Here is a 12,305-nt window from a genome sequence, read left to right as displayed (position 1 = left end):
CTTGCTGTTTGGGGTTTTAGGCTGGGTTTCTGTACAGCACTTTGAGATATCAGCTGAGGTATGAAGGGCTATATACATTTGATTTGATTTGAATTTCATAAAAATGCAAATTGTAAAACATTTAAAAAGTTATCCTTTTTAGATAAAACTATACTAAATATATTAATGTCACCGAATAATTTATTAAAACACACTGTTTTTCAATGGTCTACAGTAGCCTCCACAACACTCTTTAGAGTAGCACCATGGTATAGCTGGAGGACAGCTACCTTCCATCCTCCTCTGGGTACATTGACTTCAATACAAAACCTAGTAGGCTAGTGGTTCTCACCCCCTTCCATACTTGCAAAGTAATTATGAAAACGTCCGGAGGACGTCCAACCTATCAGAGCTCTTGCAGCATGAACTGTCATGTTGTCCACCCAATCAAAGGATCAGATAATTAATCTAGTACTGAAAGCATAAGGTATAGCTGGCTTGCACTGCGGTGCATAAAATGTGATGAGTAGTTGACTTAGAGAAAGACAATAATTTTGAACAAATTAACCTAGAAAATGCAGGTCGCTAGTTTAGCCTAGTAAAACAGAGGGATGCTATGTTAGCTAGCTGGCTATGACTCTCCAACACAACACTGGAACTCTTCCAAGTCAAGGTAAGCTTTTGGTTTTCCCAATGCATTGCCCCTGGGGCCCGCCGGTGTAAGTACTATACTGCTTACTGACTGCACACTAACATTACTGCATGATTGTAGCAGGTTTACTAACACTTTAGTTCTATTAGCTATGTTGACTATGACATTACTTTAGCTAATATGGGGACAATGATGTAGGCTGTGTGTAGCAGTTATGATATGGTTTGGAAAGTTTTTTTTTCACCTGCTCACATACAGCTGATGTATTGTGCTTTGAAGTCCACAAACGAAGGGAAAAAGGGAGAGGAGGTGAGCATTTAGACGCGAAAAGGAATACAACGTGGCTGTTGTATTATCTTGTATCAAATAAAATAAAATTGTATTAGTCGCATGCGCCGAATACAACCTTACAGTGAAATGATTACTTACAAGCCCCTAATCAACAATGCAGATAAGAATAAGAGATAAAAGTAATTAAAGAGCAGCAGTAAAATAACAATAGCGATACTATGTACAGGGGGGTATCAATACAGAATCAATGTGCGGGGGCCATCGTTAGTTGAGGTGGTATGTACATGTAGGTAGAGTTATTAAAGTGACTATGCATAGATGACGACAGAGAGTATCAGTGGCCTTTCCGTCATAAGGGGGGCATGCAAATAGTCTGGGTAGCCATTTGACTAGACGTCCAGGAGTCTTTTGGCTTTATATCAAAGCTTTTGGAATATGGTTACTGGTAAATGGTATGGTGTTTTTTGTTCTTGACCAAATCGGCTTCATTTTATATCCGACATTTATTATTTTGTTACCTTTCATTCAGTTGTCCATATCAATTAACCTGGGCGTACCTAGAACTACTGCCACTCTCGTTGTCGGAGAGTCATAGAGAATGCATTCGGCGTCATGGCTGCAAAGATTAGGATTCTTGGTTGTCCAATCGAGTGTACCCCTGAAAAGGCTAAGACCATTGTGAAGGCATGCGTGGCCTCCACAACTACCTGTCTTCCACAGATGAAGCTCATGAGCCAACTACCAACCTGGAGAGTGGAGGAGGGTTTTGGCAGAGGACAACAATCTCCAAGAGCCAGCGAGACTCGGCTTGCAAGTGAAACAAGAAACAAGCTCAGGGACTTCTTCCTCTTGACCCTGGACTCGTCATGGCAGGAAGACAAGGTTAGGAGAGTACAACTCAACCCAAGGCCAGCAAATACTGCAGAATAGGGCTTTGTTTGGATTGCAAACACACACACCCCTTGATGGACGTACACAGTTATTTGTGTGCACTGTAAACCAAAGTACATTGAACTAAAATGTAGAGTTCTAATCTTGTTCGTAAATTGAAACCTGATTCTATGACATCTGTGCTCTCCAAGCTCTTGTTTAAGCCTGGGGTGGAATAAGTCATCACCTTTATCCCTCTACATCTACACGTGTAACATCATATGATTTCCTTTTCATCAGCAAGTAATATTATACAGTATAGAGAGAAACCCCTGCACAGTATACCATTTACGATGTGGCAACTGGCACCTAGACTAAAATGAAGGGAAGAACATGTATGAATCCATTTGTACCGCTTGCAACTGTCAACAGGAAGAAGTACCAAAAAATGTAGCGTTTATGTAAATGATTTGTGAGATGTGCATAATGAAATCGCATGGGTATGTCTGAGATGTTGTTAGTAATGCATTCAGCTACAAGTGTTTGTGCCCGACAAGGCTATAACCTATAAAATCATATCAGGAAAGAGTAACAAAATGTGTAGTCAACATGTAGTAATTATTAGTTTATGATAAATCAGTTGTAATCAAATAATCATTTTATTCATCTTGTGAAGGACAGTGTTCAGTTTTCCTGTCGTAAGGCTGTCTCCTTATGTAATTGTGTCATTTAAAGTATTTGGGTCAGCCAGAATCCTTCACAGCAGTGCATTTATTTTCCTGTGTTGTGGACATTCAGTACTCTGAGAGACTTGGTCATTTCTTCAAACAATCCTGTTTATTTTATATCAATTCAGTATTGCAAAAAATATATATTTTACCAGGCCACCCGATAATGATACCGTCAGCCCAACAGTCTAGACTGCTGGACTGAGAGTCTTCCCTTGACAGACAATGCACAGTTAATATAGCTAATACCCAGAATGCTTGGTTCCACCCGTCCCATAGGGGCGGCAGGTAGCCTAGTGGTTAGAGCGTTGGACTAGTAACTGAAAGGTTGCAAGATCAAATCCCCGAGCTGACAAAGTAAACTATCTGTCGTTCTGCCCTTGAACAAGGCACTGTTCCTAGGCCGTCATTGAAAATAAGAATTTGTTCTAAACTGACTTGCCTAGTGAAATAAAGGTAAAATTCAAAGAGAGAAAGGTCACCATAAAGTCACGTTGGGCTCATCCTGTCTTTATCTGGCCCTGGCATTATCTTAACCCCCAGCCTAATTTCCCAGACACCAGGATGTCTAAGGACCATTCAGGCTTTTGTTCTACTCCTCTCTATTCCAGCTAAACATACACCATAGCTTGTCTATGGAATGCAGGCTCACGTGCACCACTAATCATAGAATGGAATGTGGATGTTTGATTTTTTTTTATCACTGAGACATCAATCAACTGGCAGCTTCAAGCCATCTCTTGTATTACCCATGTCCTCGACTAGCTGCAGGAAGCTAGTGGACACCATAAAACTCAGCATTAGCAGGGACAGATATATCTTACTGTTTGTTAAGTAAATAATTGTTAAATATCCACCAAATAAGGTGAATACATATTTTTTTACCTCACACTGTTTATAAACGCAATAATGACCATAGCCGCAGCCACAGCTTCCAGTTTTGCATTTGTTAGTAGTGTGACATCCATCCAGGTCAACTATGCAAAGTTGTAAAAAAGCAGAACAAGTCAACACATGTAAGACCTTCAGTGATACTGAGAGAACCAACCTGTTTGTCCATATTGTGTTTTTGGTTCTCTCAGACTGGGCTTTCGATGCCCCCTCCCTTTATCCAGCAGGAACTCCACTTCAACATGATCCTCTGTAGCAGCCAGGATTAGAGGAGTGAAACCTGGGGACAGAGAGTTGAATTACTCTCCAACAACAACAACATATACAGATACAGACTCCCCCACTTCTACACACATATGATCAAGTTCCCTAAAAGATGGACAAATCAATATGGTAATATAGCTAATTGGCGCACCAGTCAAAAGTTTGGACAAACCTACTCGTTCGAGGGTTTTGCTTTATTTTGACTATTTTCTACATTGTAGAATAATAGTGAAGACATCAACGCTAAGAAATAACGCATATTGAATCATGTAGGAACCAAAAAAGTGTGAAACAAATCAAAATATATTTTATATTTGAGATTCTTAAAAGTAGCCACCCTTTGCCTTGATGTCAACTTTGCACACTCTTGGCATTCTCTCAACCATGAGGTGTTCACCTGGAACGCTTTTCAATTAACAGGTGTGCCTTGTTTAAAGTTCATTTGTGGAATTTATTTCCTTCTTAATGCATTTGAGCCAATCAGTTGTGTTGTGACAAGGTAGGGGTGGTATACAGAAGATAGCCCTATTTGGCAAAAGACCAAGTCTATATGACAAGAACAGTTCAAATAAGCAAAGAGAAATGACAGTCCATCATTACTTTAAGACATGAAGGTCAGTCAATCTGGAACATTTCAAGAACTTTTCAAGGTGTGTTGGGTCATTGTCAACAGGACAATGACCCAACCAAGGGCGCGCCAGGAATTTTGGGCCCCATGAAAAGTTATCACATTGGACCCCACCACCACAGGCCACACCAACCCTGCGCAATTGCTGTAACCACACATCTCCAGAACCCAATCGACACATTCAAAGCTTTAAATAACTATACCTTTGCAGGCTTGCAACTCTCTTGTAGTCCAATATTTACTGCATGATATTTACTGACAGTGAGTTGTGAAAATATAACACTGTGCAGACATGCATGCAACATTCTGCATCCAGTGGAATTCACTATTTGATGCAAGACTGATTGATACCCTCTATAAGAAATGTGCTAAAGGCCATATTTTACACTCAATGTAATTTTAATGGTACAATTCTTGAATGGAGAATTCTCTTAACATTAATGGATAACTTAAATATACATTAACCTCACCAATTAAAATAAATGAACATTATTATCTATAGAATGATGTAACAATCAAAATAATAAAATCAGCAGCAGATTTTTGAACTCGATATACATACCAACTAGAAAATAAGCAGCTGTAAAAGTGGAAATGGAAAGGAAAAGGCCTGATGGTGGCGATAGACGAAAGGTCAAGAGGTCACCAAATCAATAGGTTTCTTCCACTTGGGGTCTTGATTAGGCACAAGAAAATGTATGGCAATCCAGCCATTACTTTGAGATATATCTTGTTCTCAGTCTGTTTTCAGCCTGTGGGCATCATGTGTGTGGTGATCCAATATCCATAGCCATGCCATTTAACAGTCAGTTATCACTGGCCCTTGCTCAGCCTTACTCACCAAGAGCCCAGCGCTGAGCCTTCTTGTTAGCAAAGTCACTGATCAGCTTGTTTTTCAATATCCTCACTTTGTCTGTCTCTTTCTGTGCACCTTCTCTCATTTGCTCCATCCACATAATCTGCATTGGTACTGTCTTTCACCTCTTCCTCCACTTCCACACTCCTCCCTGAAAAAACTGTGTCACTTGAAGAGGGTCCTGGCTCTGTGGAGAGTAAATTATGCATATGATAATATATCCTATAATACCATTTGTAGTAACTTCATGACCAAAGTTTCAGTTACTACCATTTTGTTGACTTTAATTAACTGCACGCACCATGGAAAAAAATGTAACAGCACTGATACCTGCAGAATATTGACCCAAAGTACCTGCAGTTGCGTATCATCACCACTAGATATCAGTAAACTACCATATTTCAGTCTGCATCAAAGCCATGGAGACATACCGTGGCCATATTAATTTGAACCTTTATTTAACTAGGCAAGTCAGCTAAGAACAAATTCTTATTTACAATGACAGCCTACCAAAAGGCAAAAGGGCCTCCTGCGGGGACAGGGGCTGGGATTTAAAATAAAATAAAAATACAATATAAATATAGGACAAAACACACATCACAACAAGAGATACAACACAACACTACATAAAGAGAGACCAAAGACAACAACATAGCAAGGCTGCAACACATGACAACACAGCATGGTAACAACACAACATAACAACAACATGGTAGTAATACAACATGGTAGCAGCACAACACATGGTACAGACATTATTGGGAACTTACAACAGCACAAAGGGCAAGAAGGTAGAGACAACATTATGTCACACAAAGCAGCCACAACTGTCAGTAGAGTGTCGATGATTGAGACTTTGAATGAAGAGATTGAGATAAAACTGTCCAGTTTGAGTGTTTGTTGCAGCCTCCAGCTGCAGCGAACTGAAAAGAGGAGCGACCCAGGGATGTGTGTGCTTTGGGGACCTTCAACAAAATGTGACTGGCAGAACAGGTGTTGTATGTGGAGGATGAGGTAGATATCTCAGATAGGGGGAAGTGAGGCCTACGAGGGTTTTATAAATAAGCAACAACCAGTGGGTCTTGCGACGGGTATACAGAGATGACCAGTTTACAGAGGAGTATAGAGTGCAGCGATGTGTCCTATACGGAGCATTGGTGGTAAATCTGATAGTCGAATGGTAAAGAACATCTAGTCCCTCCAGAGCACCCTTACCTGCCGATCTATAAATTATGTCTCCGTAATCTAACATGGGTAGGATGGTCATCTGAATCAGGGTTAGTTTGGCAGCTGGGGTGAAAGAGGAACGATTACGATAGAGGAAACCAAGTCTAGATTTAACTTTAGCCTGCAGCTTTGATATGTGCAGAGAGAAGGACAGTGTATTGTTTAGTCATACTCCCAAGTACTTGTATGAGGTGACTACCCCAAGCTCTAAACCCTCAGAGGTAGTAATCACACCTGTGGGAGGAGGTGCATTCTTCTTACCAAACCATATGACCTTTGTTTTGGATGTGTTCAGAACTAGGTTAAGGGTAGAGAAAGCTTGTTGGACACTAAGAAGGCTTTGTTATAGACCCCCCCCCCCCCCGGGGGGAGGGGCCAGCTGAGTATAAGACTATGATCGGCATTTAACTTGTTGAGAGAGCTTCCTACTGCCTGAGCTATGTTGTTGATGTAAATCGAGAAAAGCGTGGGGTCGGGATCGAGGCTTGGGGTTCTCCTTTGGTGACAGGCAGTGGAGGAGACAGCAGATTATCTGACTATATATATATATACACTGCACTCTTTGAGAGAGGTAGTTAGCAAACCAGCCCAAAGACCCCTCAGAGACACCAATACTCCTTAGCCGCAAGAATGGAATGGTCTACCGTATCAAAAGCTTTGGCCAAGCCAATAAAAATACCAGCACAATATTGCTTAGAATCAAGGGCAATGGTGACATCATTGAGGACCTTTAGTTTACAGTGACACTTCCATAACCTGAGCGGAAACCTGATTGCCTACCCGAGAAAATCAAATCAAATTGTATTGGTCATATACACATTGTTAGCAGATGTTAATGCGAGTGTAGCGAAATGCTTGTGCTTCTAGTTCCGACCAGGCAGTAATATCTAACAAGTAATCTAACAATTTCACAACAACTACCTAATACACACATGTGTAAAATAATGAATAAGAATATGTACATATAAATATATGGATGAGCGATGGCCGAATGGCATAGGCAAGATGCAGTAGATGGTATAGAGTACAGTATATACATATGAGATGAGTAATGTAGGGTATGTAAACATTATATAAAGTGGCATTGTTTAAAGTGACTAGTGATACATTTATTACATCCAATTTTTCCATTATTAAAGTGGCTGGAGTTGAGTCAGTATGTTGGCAGCAGCCACTCAATGTTAGTGGTGGCTGTTTAACTGATGGCCTTGAGATAGAAGCTGTTTACCAGTCTCTCGGTGCTTTGATGCACCTGTACTGACCTCGCCTTCTGGATGATAGCGGGGTGAACAGGCAGTGGCTCGGGTGGTTGTTGTTCTTGATTATCTTTTTGGCCTTCCTGTGACATCGGGTGGTGTAGGTGTCCTGGAGAGCAGGTAGTTTGCCCCCAGTGATGCATTGTGCAGACCTCACGACCTACCCTCTGGAGAGCCTTACGGTTGTAGGCGGAGCAGTTGCTGTACCAGGCTGTGATACAGCCTGACAGGATGCTCTCGATTGTGCATCTGTAACAGTTTGTGAGTGTTTTTGGTGACAAGCCAAATTTCTTCAGCCTCCTGAGGTTGAAGAGGCGCTGTTGCGCCTTCTTCACCACGCTGTCTGTGTGGGTGGACCAATTCAGTTTGTCCGTGATTCTCCACGATTCATTTCATCTCAATTCAGTTGACTAAGACATTTGATTTTGTAACATCCATTTATTTAGATTGCTTATGTCTATAAGAACTGAGGTCGGGGCGTTCGTATACTTTAGTTTAACTTTACTCAGAAGTAAATGCTGGCATTACATACTGCAATTCACATGGCATATCCCTCCCGCCGTCTGGCTACTGTAAAACACGGAACTGGAATCCCACAGCACGAATACACGGACTGGAAGATGGCATGGTGTTCACTACATTCCAGATTCCTTCATAAGACTGCCCATCCATGGATATCACGAAATTGGGGAGAAAAAGGGTGTAAAAAAATATGAAACCAAAAGTAAAATATAAAGATTGCCCATTCAGTTCCTGAACTAAGTGGAATTGTGAGTGTAGAGCTCCCTACGTGAGCCATCCTCACCTTTACTCCACGAGAACTCGGGCTTCGAGTTGCTGTCCATGTTCTCTTCATGGACCTCCTTTCTTGCCACAGTGTGATTTAAAAAACAACATCCGCGACCCATCCTTTATTAGTGGATGACATGTTGCAGTCACAGAAGTCATTTCGTTATTTAAAGGAGTTAATACACACCCAGTGTATTATGTTTGTGTGTGCCTATGTATACGATTTGGGTTATTATAGCACCTAAGCGTGCCTTTTTAGTGTATAAGCCTTTTATGAGAGTTAGTGATTATTAGTTAGTTAAGCATAAAATGGCGCCAGTGCATGTTAGTCAGAATTATGCCCAACCCTTTTCCGATGTTGGCGATTCCACCGTTCAGTTATGAAGTTATGCCCTAGTCATTAATGTGTTACTACTGCCACCTAGCGGTACTTTAGAATAGGGCCTGTATCTGTCGTGAACTGTGTTGTAAAGTGATGCCTTTGAACTGTGGTTTAAATTGTAAGTGGTGTCATGCAATGTCATTGTATAATTGCTGTATATTATTCCTGATATTAATGGCACTCTGCATTCTGCCTTCTCCTATAGGACAACCACACACAAGCACAATCACCATTCCACGTCCACAGTTCTGGATCAGTGGTACAAGCAGTAGCCTTCCTAGTGATCCAGCTATAGCCCTGTACATATCATGCTGTTATTTACGGTCTTCTGTTCCTTCAGGAAACTACAAGCCAACCGTTCACCGTGTCTTGCCATCCTTGCGTTCTGACCGACGCCCAGAGGTGAACCCACCCAAACCAAAGCAGAAACCTAAGAGTAAAACAGTCCTTTAGTTCTCCATTACACATACTATTTGTAAACTGATCAGAATTTCCATAGAACTACAGGCACGAAAATAAATAACTACACCCCTTCCCCCTTTTTGATTTGGATTTTTCTACATATTTGAACACATGGATATTTGAGCTAAATTCCAACCACATGAATTGATAACAGTAACCCAATTTAACAAATCACACAAAAAAAATGTACTTTGAAAATGTTAATGCAAATCAAATAAACAACGATGCAATTTTCTTACGAGGAAAAAGCTAGTACACTTCTACATTTACCATCACATAAAATGTCTCAACTTAGAATCAGGTGCACCAAAACAGGTGCAAATTATTAGACAATCATTAGCGAGTAACTTGGGAGGGTCCAGCCTTCCATAAATATCAGAAACGTGGTCTGGTTTAGTCTTGACCATATGGGTGTGTGGTAACACATCATGCCAAGATCAAGAGACCTACCCGAGGCCCCCAGGAGAAACATTATTGATGCCCATGAATCTGCGAAGGATTATCTACAAATGGAGAAAATTCCAGACCAATGGCAATCTTCCTAGGACAGGTTGTCCCGACAAATTCAGTCCAAGAGCTGACCGAAAGATGCTCATAGAAGTCTTTAAGAACCCTAGGGTAACATCCAGTGATCTACAGGTCTTTCTTGCCACAATCAATGTCGAAAGGAATGAGTCAACTGTCAGAAAGAGACTGCACAAACTTGGCCTACAAGGTGGAGCTGTTTGGCCGCAATGCCAGATGCCATAATTGGCGAAAACAAAGCACTGTCTTTGAACAGAAGAACCTCATACCAACCGTAAAGCATAGAGGCGGTGGTATTATGGTTTATGGCTGCTTGCTGCCTCAGGGCCATCTTGCCATCATTGAGTCAACCCTGAATTCCATATCGTACCAGAGAATTCTTGAGGAGAATGTGAGGCCATCTGTCAAGAAGATGAAGCTGAACCCGAACATGGATCTTGCAACAGGACAATGATCCAAAACACACACGCAAAGCTACAAGAGAAATCTCAAAAATATGAAATGGAGAGGGCCGTGCATGACAGAAACCCTCGACCGTGCCACAGTCGAAGCAGTACTGTGAAGAAGAGTGGGCAAAACTGTCAATAGTGTTGAAGTGAAGATTACATATCCATCTGTCCAAATATGTACAAAAAAAAGACAACTTTCCAGGGCGTGTACTTACCTTTTTACATGACTGTATATGGCACAAAAGATGAACAATGCTTACAATTTGGAGTCTGCAAATTACCTCCCTAAACATGGGTCCTTCTAAGACTGTCATGTCATCATTGCAGCTGGTGATATCAACCATAGAAAGAATAAAGAAAAGGAAAAGTTTGGAGCAATTACTAAGAAGAATCACTTAGGACCCAAGGCCAAGGAGGACAATGGTTGATTTACTACAGACAGACAGACAGACAGACAGACAGACAGACAGACAGACAGAGAGGGAGAGAGGGAGAGAGGGAGAGAGGGAGAGAGGGAGAGAGGGAGAGGGGCAGACAAAGAGAAACAGACACAAATAGAGCAAAGAGAGATGGAGAGACAGACAGACACAGCCAGAGAGACAGACAGAGACAGACAGAAAGACAAACAGACAGAGAGACAGACAGAGACAGTCAGAGAGACAGACACCGAGAGACAGACAACCAGAGAGACAGACAGAGACAAACAGACAGTGAGAGAGAGACAGGGATAGCCAGAGAGACAGCCAGAGACAGACAGCCAGCCTGAGAGACAGAGAGAGACAGATAGCCAGAGAGACAGCCAGACAGTCAGAGAGACAGACAGACAGTAAGAGAGACAGACAGGGATAGGCATAGAGACAGACAAACAGAGAAAGACAGCCAGCCAGAGACAGACAGCCAGAGAGACAGATCGAGACAGTCAGAAAGACAGCCAGAGAGACAGAGAGAAACAGAGATACACTACATGATAAAAAGTATGCGGACACAGAGACAGACAGACAGACAGACAGACAGACAGACAGACAGACAGACAGACAGACAGACAGCAAGAGAGACAGACAGAGAGACAGACAGAGAAAGACAGACAGCCAGAGAGAAAGACAGCCAGCCAGCCAGACAGACAGACAGACAGACAGACAGACAGACAGACAGACAGAGACAGACAGACAGCCAGAGAGACAGACAGCCAGAGAGACAGATAGCCAAAGTCAGGCAGCCAGAGAGACAGCCAGCCAGAGAGACAGACAAAGATAGCCAGAGAGACAGAGACAGCCAGAGAGACAGACATCAAGAGACAGCCAGAGACAGACAGAGACAGCCAGAGAGATATACAGCCAGAGAGGCAGACAGAGACAACCAGAGAGACAGACAAGACAGCCAGAGAGACAGACAAAGAGACAGATAGAAACAGAGATACACTACATGATTAAAGGTATGTGGACACATGCTTGTCGAACATCTCATTCCAAAATAAGGGGCATTAATATGGAGTTGGTTCCCCTTTACTGCTATAACAGCCTCCACTCTTCTGGGAAGGCTTTCCACTAGAAGTCGGAAAATTGCAGCAGGGATTTGCTTCTATTCAGCCAAAAGAGCAATTAGTGAGGTTGGGCACTGATGTTGGGCGATTAGGCCTGGCTCGCAGTCGGCATTCCAATTCATCCCAAAGGTGTTCGATGGGGATCATGATCCAAAACACACAAGCAAAGCTACAAGATAAATCTCAAAAATATGAAATGGAGAGGGCCGTGCATGACAGAAACCCTCGTAAAGAAGAGTGGGCAAAACTTCCTCCCAGTCGATCTAAGAGACTGATAGATAGTTATAAGAAACGGCTACATTAAGTTATTTCAGCCAAAGGGGGCAACACCAGCTATTGAAGCTAGCGATGTACTTATTTTTTCCACACTGTGGAATTGCATTTCTGTTTTTCAGATAATAAATGATTGCAAAGTAGTGTAATTTGTTGAATTAGGTTACCTTTATCTGTCAATGGATCATTGTCCAAGCCAAAACCATGGAAAAAGCCAAGACAACTTTTCCTCCTTCACCAAAC

At 42.0% G+C, this 12,305-nt stretch overlaps 1 long non-coding RNA gene across 1 annotated transcript; it reads right to left on the bottom strand.

Moving 5' to 3' along the window:
* Positions 1-1,311: 1,311 nt before the first annotated feature.
* On the bottom strand, positions 1,312-9,355 carry LOC127916044 (uncharacterized). Its single transcript, XR_008093237.1, has 4 exons — positions 8,448-9,355; positions 7,649-8,302; positions 4,866-5,346; positions 1,312-3,691 (listed from the first exon to the last, which is right to left on the bottom strand). It is a non-coding gene; the product is annotated as an uncharacterized LOC127916044 (long non-coding RNA).
* Positions 9,356-12,305: the final 2,950 nt, after the last annotated feature.

This window comes from Oncorhynchus keta, chromosome 35, assembly GCF_023373465.1.
Source record: "Oncorhynchus keta strain PuntledgeMale-10-30-2019 chromosome 35, Oket_V2, whole genome shotgun sequence".
In the NCBI taxonomy this organism is placed as follows: Eukaryota; Metazoa; Chordata; class Actinopteri; order Salmoniformes; family Salmonidae; genus Oncorhynchus; species Oncorhynchus keta.
Note: the sequence above shows the minus strand (reverse complement) of the source record. Positions and strands in the feature narration are given on the sequence as shown.